Source organism: Stomoxys calcitrans, chromosome 4 (genome assembly GCF_963082655.1).
Source record: "Stomoxys calcitrans chromosome 4, idStoCalc2.1, whole genome shotgun sequence".
In the NCBI taxonomy this organism is placed as follows: domain Eukaryota; kingdom Metazoa; phylum Arthropoda; class Insecta; order Diptera; family Muscidae; genus Stomoxys; species Stomoxys calcitrans.
The window spans coordinates 75,942,811-75,951,549 of record NC_081555.1 but is presented as its reverse complement, the minus strand read 5'-3'; positions in this window follow the sequence as shown (position 1 = coordinate 75,951,549).

Sequence of the window (8,739 nt, the reverse complement as noted above, 5' to 3'; positions counted from 1 at the left end):
AGCCTTATTAGGTTATGGACCGATTTGAACTATTCTTAACATAGTTGTTGGAAGTCATAACAAAACACCTCATGCAAAATTTCAGCTACATCGGATAATAATTGCGCGCTCTAATGGCTCTAGAAGTCAAGACCCCAGATCGGTTTATATGGCATCTATATCAGGTTATGGACCGATTTTGAACCATTTTTATACCCACCACCGAAGGATGGGGGTATATTCATTTTGTCATTCCGTTTGCAACACATCGAAATATCCATTTCCGACCCTATAAAGTAAAGGGTGATTAGTATTTGACAGATCACGTGGGATTTCAGACATGGAGTCAAAGAGAAAGATGCTCAGTATGCTTTGACATTTCATTATGAATAGACTTACTAACGAGCAAGGCTTGCAAATCATTGAATTTTATTACCAAAATCAGTGTTCGGTTCGAAATGTGTTCATTCACCGTAACGTTGCGTCCAACAGCATCTTTGAAAAAATACGGTCCAATGATTCCACCAGCGTACAAACCACACCAAACAGTGCATTTTTCGGGATGCATGGGCAGTTCTTGAACGGCTTCTGGTTGCTCTTCACTCCAAATGCGGCAATTTTGCTTATTTACGTAGCCATTCAACCAGAAATGAGCCTCATCGCTGAACAAAATTTGTCAAAATTTGAACACATTTCGAACCGAACACTGATTTTGGTAATAAAATTCAATGATTTGCAAGCGTTGCTCGTTAGTAAGTCTATTCATGATGAAATGTCAAAGCATACTGAGCATCTTTCTCTTTGACACCATGTCTGAAATCCCACGTGATCTGTCAAATACTAATGCATGAAAATCCTAACCTCAAAAAAATCACCCTTTATATATATTATTGATCAGCGTAAAAATCTAAGACGATCTAGCCATGTCCGTCTGTCTGTTGAAATCACGCTACAGTCTTTAAAAATAGAGATATTGAGCTGAAATTTTGCACAGATTCTTTTTTTTGTCCATAAGCAGGTTAAGTTCGAAGATGGGCTATATCGGACTATATCTTGATATAGCCCCCATATAGACCGATCCGCCGATTTAGGTTCTTAGGCCCATAAAAGCCACATTTATAAACCGATTTTGTTGAAATTTGGGACAGTGAGTTGTGTTAGGCCCTTCGACATCCTTTGTCAATTTGGCTCAGATCGGTCCAGATTTGGATATAGCTGTCATATAGATCGATCCTCCGATTTATGGTGTAAGGCCCATAATAGGCACATACATTATCCGATTTTGCTGAAATTTGGGACAGTGAGATGTGTTAGGCCCTTTAACATATTTCTTCAATTTGTCCAGATCGGTTCGAATTTGGATATAGCTGCCATATAGACCGATTTCTTGATTTATGGTTTTGGGCCCATAAAATGCTCATTTATTATCCGATTTTGATGAAATTCGGGGCAGTGAATTGTGTAAGGCCCATCGACATCCTTCGTTAATTTGGCTCAGATCGGTCCAGATTTGGATATAGCTGTCATATAGATCGATCCTCCGATTTATGGTGTAAGGCCCATAATAGGCACATTCATTATCCGATTTTGCTGAAATTTGGGACAGTGAGATGTGTTAGGCCCTTTGACATATTTCTTCAATTTGGTCCAAATCGGTTCAGATTTGGATATAGCTGCCATATAGACCGATTTCTTGATTTATGGTTTTGGGCCCATAAAATGCTCATTTATTGTCCGATGTCCCCGAAATTTAGAACAGTGAGTTAAGTTAAGCCCCTTGACATACTTCTGCAATATCGCAGAGATCGGTCCAGATTTGGATATAGCTGCCATATAGACCGATATCTAGGTTTTAGGTTTTGGGGCCATAAAAGACGCATTTATTGTCCGATGTCGCTGAAATTAGAGACAGTGAGTTTGGTTAGGCTCTTCGACGTCCTTCTTCAATTTTGCCCAGATCGGTCCAGATTTGAATATAGCTGCCATATAGACCGATCTCTGGATTTAAGGTTTAGGGCCCATAAAAGAGGCATTTATTGTCCGATTTCGCCGAAATTTGGGACAGTGCTTAGTGTTAGGCTCTTCCACATGTTTATGCAACTTGGCCCAAATCGGTCCAGATTTGGATATAGCTGCCATGTAGACCGATAACTCGATTTAAAGTCTTGGCCCCATAAAAGGCGCATTTATAATACGATTTCACTGAAATTTGACACAGTGACCTATGTTCGGCTTTTCGACATCCGTGTCGTATATAGTTCAGATCGGTATGAGGTATATGAGTATAAGGTATGAAATGTTCACCGAATTTTGATGAAAGGTGGTTTACATATTTACCCGAGGTGGTATCCAAAGTTCGGCCCGGCCGAACTTAACGCCTTTTTACTTGTTAATATAGTTGTTGGAAGTCATGCAAAATTTCAGCAAAATCGAATAAGAATTGCTCCCTGAAGAGGCTCAAGAAATCAAGGCCCAGAACGGTTTATATGGCAGCTATACCAGGATATGGACCGATTTGAACCATACTTCGCACATCTGTTGAAAACATTACAAAACACCTCGAGCCAAATATCACCTAAATCGGATAATAATTGTGCCCTCTAGTGGCTCAAGAAGTCAAGACGCCAGATCGGTTTATATGGCAGCTATATCAAGTTATGAATCGATTTGAACTATTCTTAGCACAGTTGATGGAAGTCATAACAAAAAACGTCGTGCAAAATTTCAGCCAAATCGGATAGGTATTGCGCACCCTAAACGCTTAAGAAGTCAAGATATATCTGGTTATGGACCGATTTCAACCAATCTCAGCACAGTCATGCAAAATTTCAACCAAATCGGATAAGAATTGTGCCCTCTAGCGACTCAAGAAGTCAAACTTTTTTCAATATTTAGTCAATATATTAGCAGATTTTTTTATTTGTACAGACGGACATAGCTAAACCGAATCAGAAAGTGATTCTCAGTCGATCGGTCTGTCTCTCTTCCTTTTAGGTGTTACAAACAAATGCACTAAATTATAATACCCTGTACCACAGTGTTGGTGTAGGGTATAATCAGCAGACAGTATTTGCTGATATCAGCAATTTTATTTTCTGGGTGTTAATATAACCAAACAATGTATGCGCCTAAGTAGTTCTTGTTGTATTTTCTTATAAATATTTGGTAGCCACTTGTCGGGTGCTCCAATGAAATACCAGAATTTTTGTAACTTGGGCTAATATCCGTCCTCGACGGAGCTGCCCGACATACGTTCAAAAAGATAAAAAAAAAATTTAAAGTGTCTAAACCAGTGACGGGCACATAATTGCAATTATGTGCAAGTCCTTGGGCTTACTTGGGATTATTTTTTTGTGTACGTACACAGTAATGTGCAATGGTGTGAGTGTTTATATACTGGGCTTTACCCTTAAATATTCATCCTTTCTCTCTAGTTGGAGAGACACAAGAGAATATTTATTGATGCTGTAAATGAATAATAAGAGTTCACAATAAACAATGTTAGTTACGTACAAAAATTCTACTTTTATAGGTAACGTCACAACAAAAGAAATACTTCGTAATAAAAGCATTTTTCGTCCCAATCGTCCCAAACCTTTTATTTTTTGTGCACGAACATCCCACTAAGAAACAGGTGCAAACTGCTCACATATCATTGAGTGCTGTCCTGTTCAAATTTAAGCTCAATAATAAGGGACCTTCATTTTTTAGCCGATTCCGAACAGCATATCGCAGTGCGACACCTGTTTGGGGAGAAAATTTTACATGCCATGGTACCTCATAAATGTCGCCAGCACTAAGAGGGGATAACCACCGCTGAAAATCTTTTCTGATATGATCGCTAGGATTCAAATAGAGGCGTTCAGCTTCATAGACGGACATGCTGACCTCTGTCCTAGGGTTGCCTTCAATAGTAAAGTGGGCCGCCCCAGAATGAAATCCTGGTTACTTCGGCGATGGTAGCTTTATCTAAACGTGAATTAATTTGGCCCATTTGCAACACAACGGACCCTTGATGAGAAGAAATTGTGCAAAATTTTAAGCGCATTGCTTTATTCGCTTGGACCTTATAGTGATTTCTAATGGCGTATTGACAGAGGAACGGACGGACATGATTGGATCAACTGATAGCGTCTAAATGTTTAGGAATATGTTTATTTTATAAGGTCTTAGATCAATAGTTCAAGGTGTTACAAACGAAACAGTTTCCCCCATCTACGGACTGCGTCGATCTGGAAGGCTTCGGATTAACCAAGTTTATTGACGGCAGTCGTCTGGCCTTCAACGCCAAATCGTCTGTCCTTTCTTTCCCATAACGGAGTAAGTGGGAATGAAAGGGTAGACGATGAAGAACTTCCTTAAATTTAATTGTGTCAACCTTTGTTTGGACTACCTAAGTATTGTCTCTTCTTATTCTCCGTTTCTGCGAGGAAGCCGAATTGTTTGCTTTTCGAAATTTTGCCTTTTAACACAAGAACAACAATCCATCTCGCGTGTTCAGTAAAGTAGTATAACAGTAGTGTAAAGTTATTTTAAAGAGGGAAATGCCGCATAAGTTCTTCATACCTCCTTGATGCTTATGACGCATGTGCGCTGTGTATTATTTACAATAAAGATGACCCTTATTTACTATGTCTTAAAACGCATGTGCGCCGTCTATTTGTACTCAAAGTTATTTCAAAAACAGCGTGTGCAATATATAACAACAACTTTTGTGTGGAAAGTGGTTGTACGACCGCAATCTTGTTTTCCAAATTTTCTTTCTAAAAATATTCTCTTTCATTTTATTCTTCTAACAAACCCACCATATATATTAAGTAACAGTCATTTTCAGCAAACAACAGACTTTTCAGCAGCAAGCCTGCTATCCTGAAATTGCAGAACTTCTGCTGTAATAGCAGAACTACTGATGTAATAGCAGCTATATTAACAGCGTGTGCAATAAATAACAACAACTTTTGTGTGGAAAGTGGTTGTACGACCGCAATCTTGTTTTCCAAATTTTCTTTCCAAAAATATTCTCTTTCATTTTATTCTTCTAACAAACCCACCATATATATTAAGTAACAGTCATTTTCAGCAAACAACAGACTTTTCAGCAGCAAGCCTGCTATCGTGAAATTGCAGAACTTCTGCTGTAATAGCAGCATTACTGATGTAATAGCAGCTATATTAACTACTAACAATCGGCAGACAGCAGAAAATCTGTAGTTATGGGGAAGCAGAGGTTCACAAATATATATATGTTGGCACAGATAAGTCTACATATCTTTTCGTAAATGGCAGATTTGTTAACTAACTGCGTTACATAATGAGGATATAATATAACCCAATAAATTTTAAATAGTTTTAGCACAGGTGACTATGGCGAGCAATTTTATTATCATTCGATATTTAGCTAAAATTTTTTCGAATAAAAATTTCGTTTGCAAAACTCGTTTTTGAGTGGAGTATGTAGACTTTTCTGTGTCGCTGTAAGCATGTAACAAATGCTTTGATCCTTGTTAGCAGTTTTTTTTTTTCACAAAAAACTCATCATAGTCGGGTTGCAGTCGAGGCTTGTAGTGTTTCAAGAAGTAAAATAGTGGGATGGGCTTATGTGGGGGCTATATCTATTTAAAGGTCAATCAATGTTTTGAAAGAGCATAATTTTACTTAATATACCGAAATTCAACCCAAACGAATAAAAAATGGGTAGTCTATAGCCTCAAGAAGCCATAGGGGGGCTCAGTTTATATGGGACTTTATGAATTTATAGACATGTAAATTCATATATGTCCTCGCCAGGATTCAAACCCGTTCAGCGTCAAAGGCGGACATGGTAACCTCTGTGCTACGACGGCCTCCTATTAATTGACATATCTGAGCTAAAATTAATATGAAGGTTATATTTATTGACGGACTATTCTGGGCGGCATTTAGTGTGAGCTTTTCAGGGCCAAAGTATTTTAGCCAAATTGTTAACAAGTAAAAAGGCGTTAAGTTCGGCCGGGCCGAACTTTGGATACCCACCACGTCGGGTCTATATGTTAACCACCTTTCATCAAAAACCAGTGAAAATTACATACCTTATGTCCCATATCAGTTATATATATAATTGATGAAGGATGTCGAAGGGCCTAACACAACTCACTGTCCCAAATTTCGGCGACATCGGACAATAAATGGGCCTTTCATCGTCCCAAAACCTAAAACCGAGAGATCAGTCTATATGACAGCTATATACAAACTTGGACCGATCTGTGCCATATTTCCGGATTATATCAAGGGGCTTAACTTAACTCACTATCCCAAATTTAGGCGATATCGGACAATAAATGCGGCTTTTATTGCCCAAAACCATAAATCGGAGGATTGGTCTATATGGCAGCTATAACCAAATGTGAACCGATCCGGGCCAAATTAACGAAGGATATCGAAGGGCCTAACACAACTCACTGTCCCAAATTTCAGCAAAATCGGATAATAAATGTGGATTTTATTGGCCTAAGACCCTAAATCGGCGGATAGGACTATATGGGGGCTATATCAATATATAGTCCGATATAGCCCATCTTCGAACTTAACCTGCTTATGGACAAAAAAAGAATCTGTGCAAAGTTTCAGCTCAATATCTTTATTTTTAAGGACTGTAGCGTGATTTCAACAGACAGACGGACGGACATGTCTAGATCGTCTTAGATTTTTACGCTGATCAAGAATATATATACTTTATATGGTCGGAAATGGATATTTCGATGTGTTGCAAACGGAATGACAAAATGAATAGACCCCCATCCTTCGGTGGTGGGTATAAAAATATTTGAAGCTTCAAGAGGTTCAAAATGTTGAGAATACAGGCATATTGGTTGTTGTTGTTATATCAACATGTCTACATGTGGTAGCGATCCTCGTCAAGTTCCATAGGTGAGCAAGATTGCTCCAGTCTTTTGGACCGATCGCCGAGAGAACGTTATGGCCATTGGTTATTAAAAGGTACCAATAACTCACCTTGTCATATCGAGTCAAGCATTATTTAAGCAAGAGCCGGTTCCATCCGGTCTCTTACTGAGACTGTCCCCTCAATACCGCTGAATGTCCGCTATTGCAGTTGCAGCTACTCCGTGCACGTGCCTGGTAGATCTTAGCTGAGGTTCTCGTGATGACGATTAACACCACTTAAATGTGAGCTGGTAGTCATTCTGTACTGGCATACTGGTCGAATACTTCAGTGATCTTCAGGTTCGATTTTATGTCACGGACATTCAAAGTTTGAATTTCAAACGTTCATTTCAGAGCACAATAGTACTCAATAACTAAAACAATTATTTATTTATTGTTAAGATTTTTGATAGTAGTATTAGTAGAGATGGGTTTCTACCCGGTAAATACCCAACGCTGGGGTATTTATTGGGCAAATACAGCAATAGGTAGGGGTCTACCGAAGCTCACTGTGCCAAATGCCAATGAATTCGGGTAATAAATGGATCTTTTATGGCCTCAATACCATATATCGGGAGGTCAGTCGTCTATAGGGCAGCTATATCCAAATACAGTTCGATCTGAACAGCACTTCACAGAGATGGGAAGGGGTCTACCAGAACTCACTTTGCCAAATTTCATCGAAATTGGATGAAAAATTTACTGCCTCAAGACTTTAAGTCTGGAGATAGGTCTATATAGCGGCTATATATAACTAAAATCCGATTTTAGGAAATCAGAAGATCAGGTTTATATACAAGAAATACGAAACCGTCAAAAATTGTTTCCAAAATGTTTTTATACCCAAGATATCTGCAAAATTATTTATACCCAGATTTTGGATATAAATGGGAAAATACCCGGGTATTTACCCAATTTACCGGGTGAATACCTTTTGGGTATTTCCCCATCGCCCATCTCTAAATATTAGCTAACGATTATTGTATAAAAGCCAACAAAAGTAAACTATTTTTTAGAATTTATGAAGACTTAAGTTTATCGCAACATGAATTGCTATCTTTAATACAATAGCATAACCAATTTGGGAGTTGCCATTTTATGCAAACGCCTACTCTTTATTTTTCAATAGGGAAAAATTCGTCTTAGAATTGAATCTTAACTCAACTCAGTATCCTAAAAGTATGCTACGTTTAGAAACAAAATTATTAAATTTTGAAGCGAGCTTTCTAAACATAAATTATGGTTTATAAAACGACAGTTAGAATTTGAATGGGAATATTAACCTATTAGCCACATATGAGGCTAGAAAACTTCAAATCTCTTTAAGATCCTACAAATATTAATTTTATTTTAATATTTGAATATTCCCTATGGCTTTTGTTTAATTGGGAACACCCAATTCGGTCTTAGCCAAAAACAAAATTTAAAAATTTGTTGGGGCATGTTTTCAAATTAAAATATTCCCTTATTATAAGACTGCTTAAACAAGTTCTAGCCGATTCTTCCAATACACCTGTAGCAGTCTACAAGTCTCCGTGGTTGCTGTCGAGCAAAGAGACTGACAAGCTGCAAAAAAATTCACCCTCTGGTGATTTAACAAATTTTGAAGATTGTATATAAAGAGCTGAACTAACAAAGAACTCACTAATTTCGAAATACGATTTCATCCATTTCGGAAGTCAGATAATGAAAGTAAGTTCTAAAAGAATCGTTGCTTTTGTATGTTTTTGCCAATTATTAACCTGTTCTGTTCTTTTCTATTTTTGTAGGGATATGTAGCAGGCTTGGCGTTGGCCGCTTTTGTGGTGACGGCCCAAGCAGGATTTTTGTTCGGCGGTC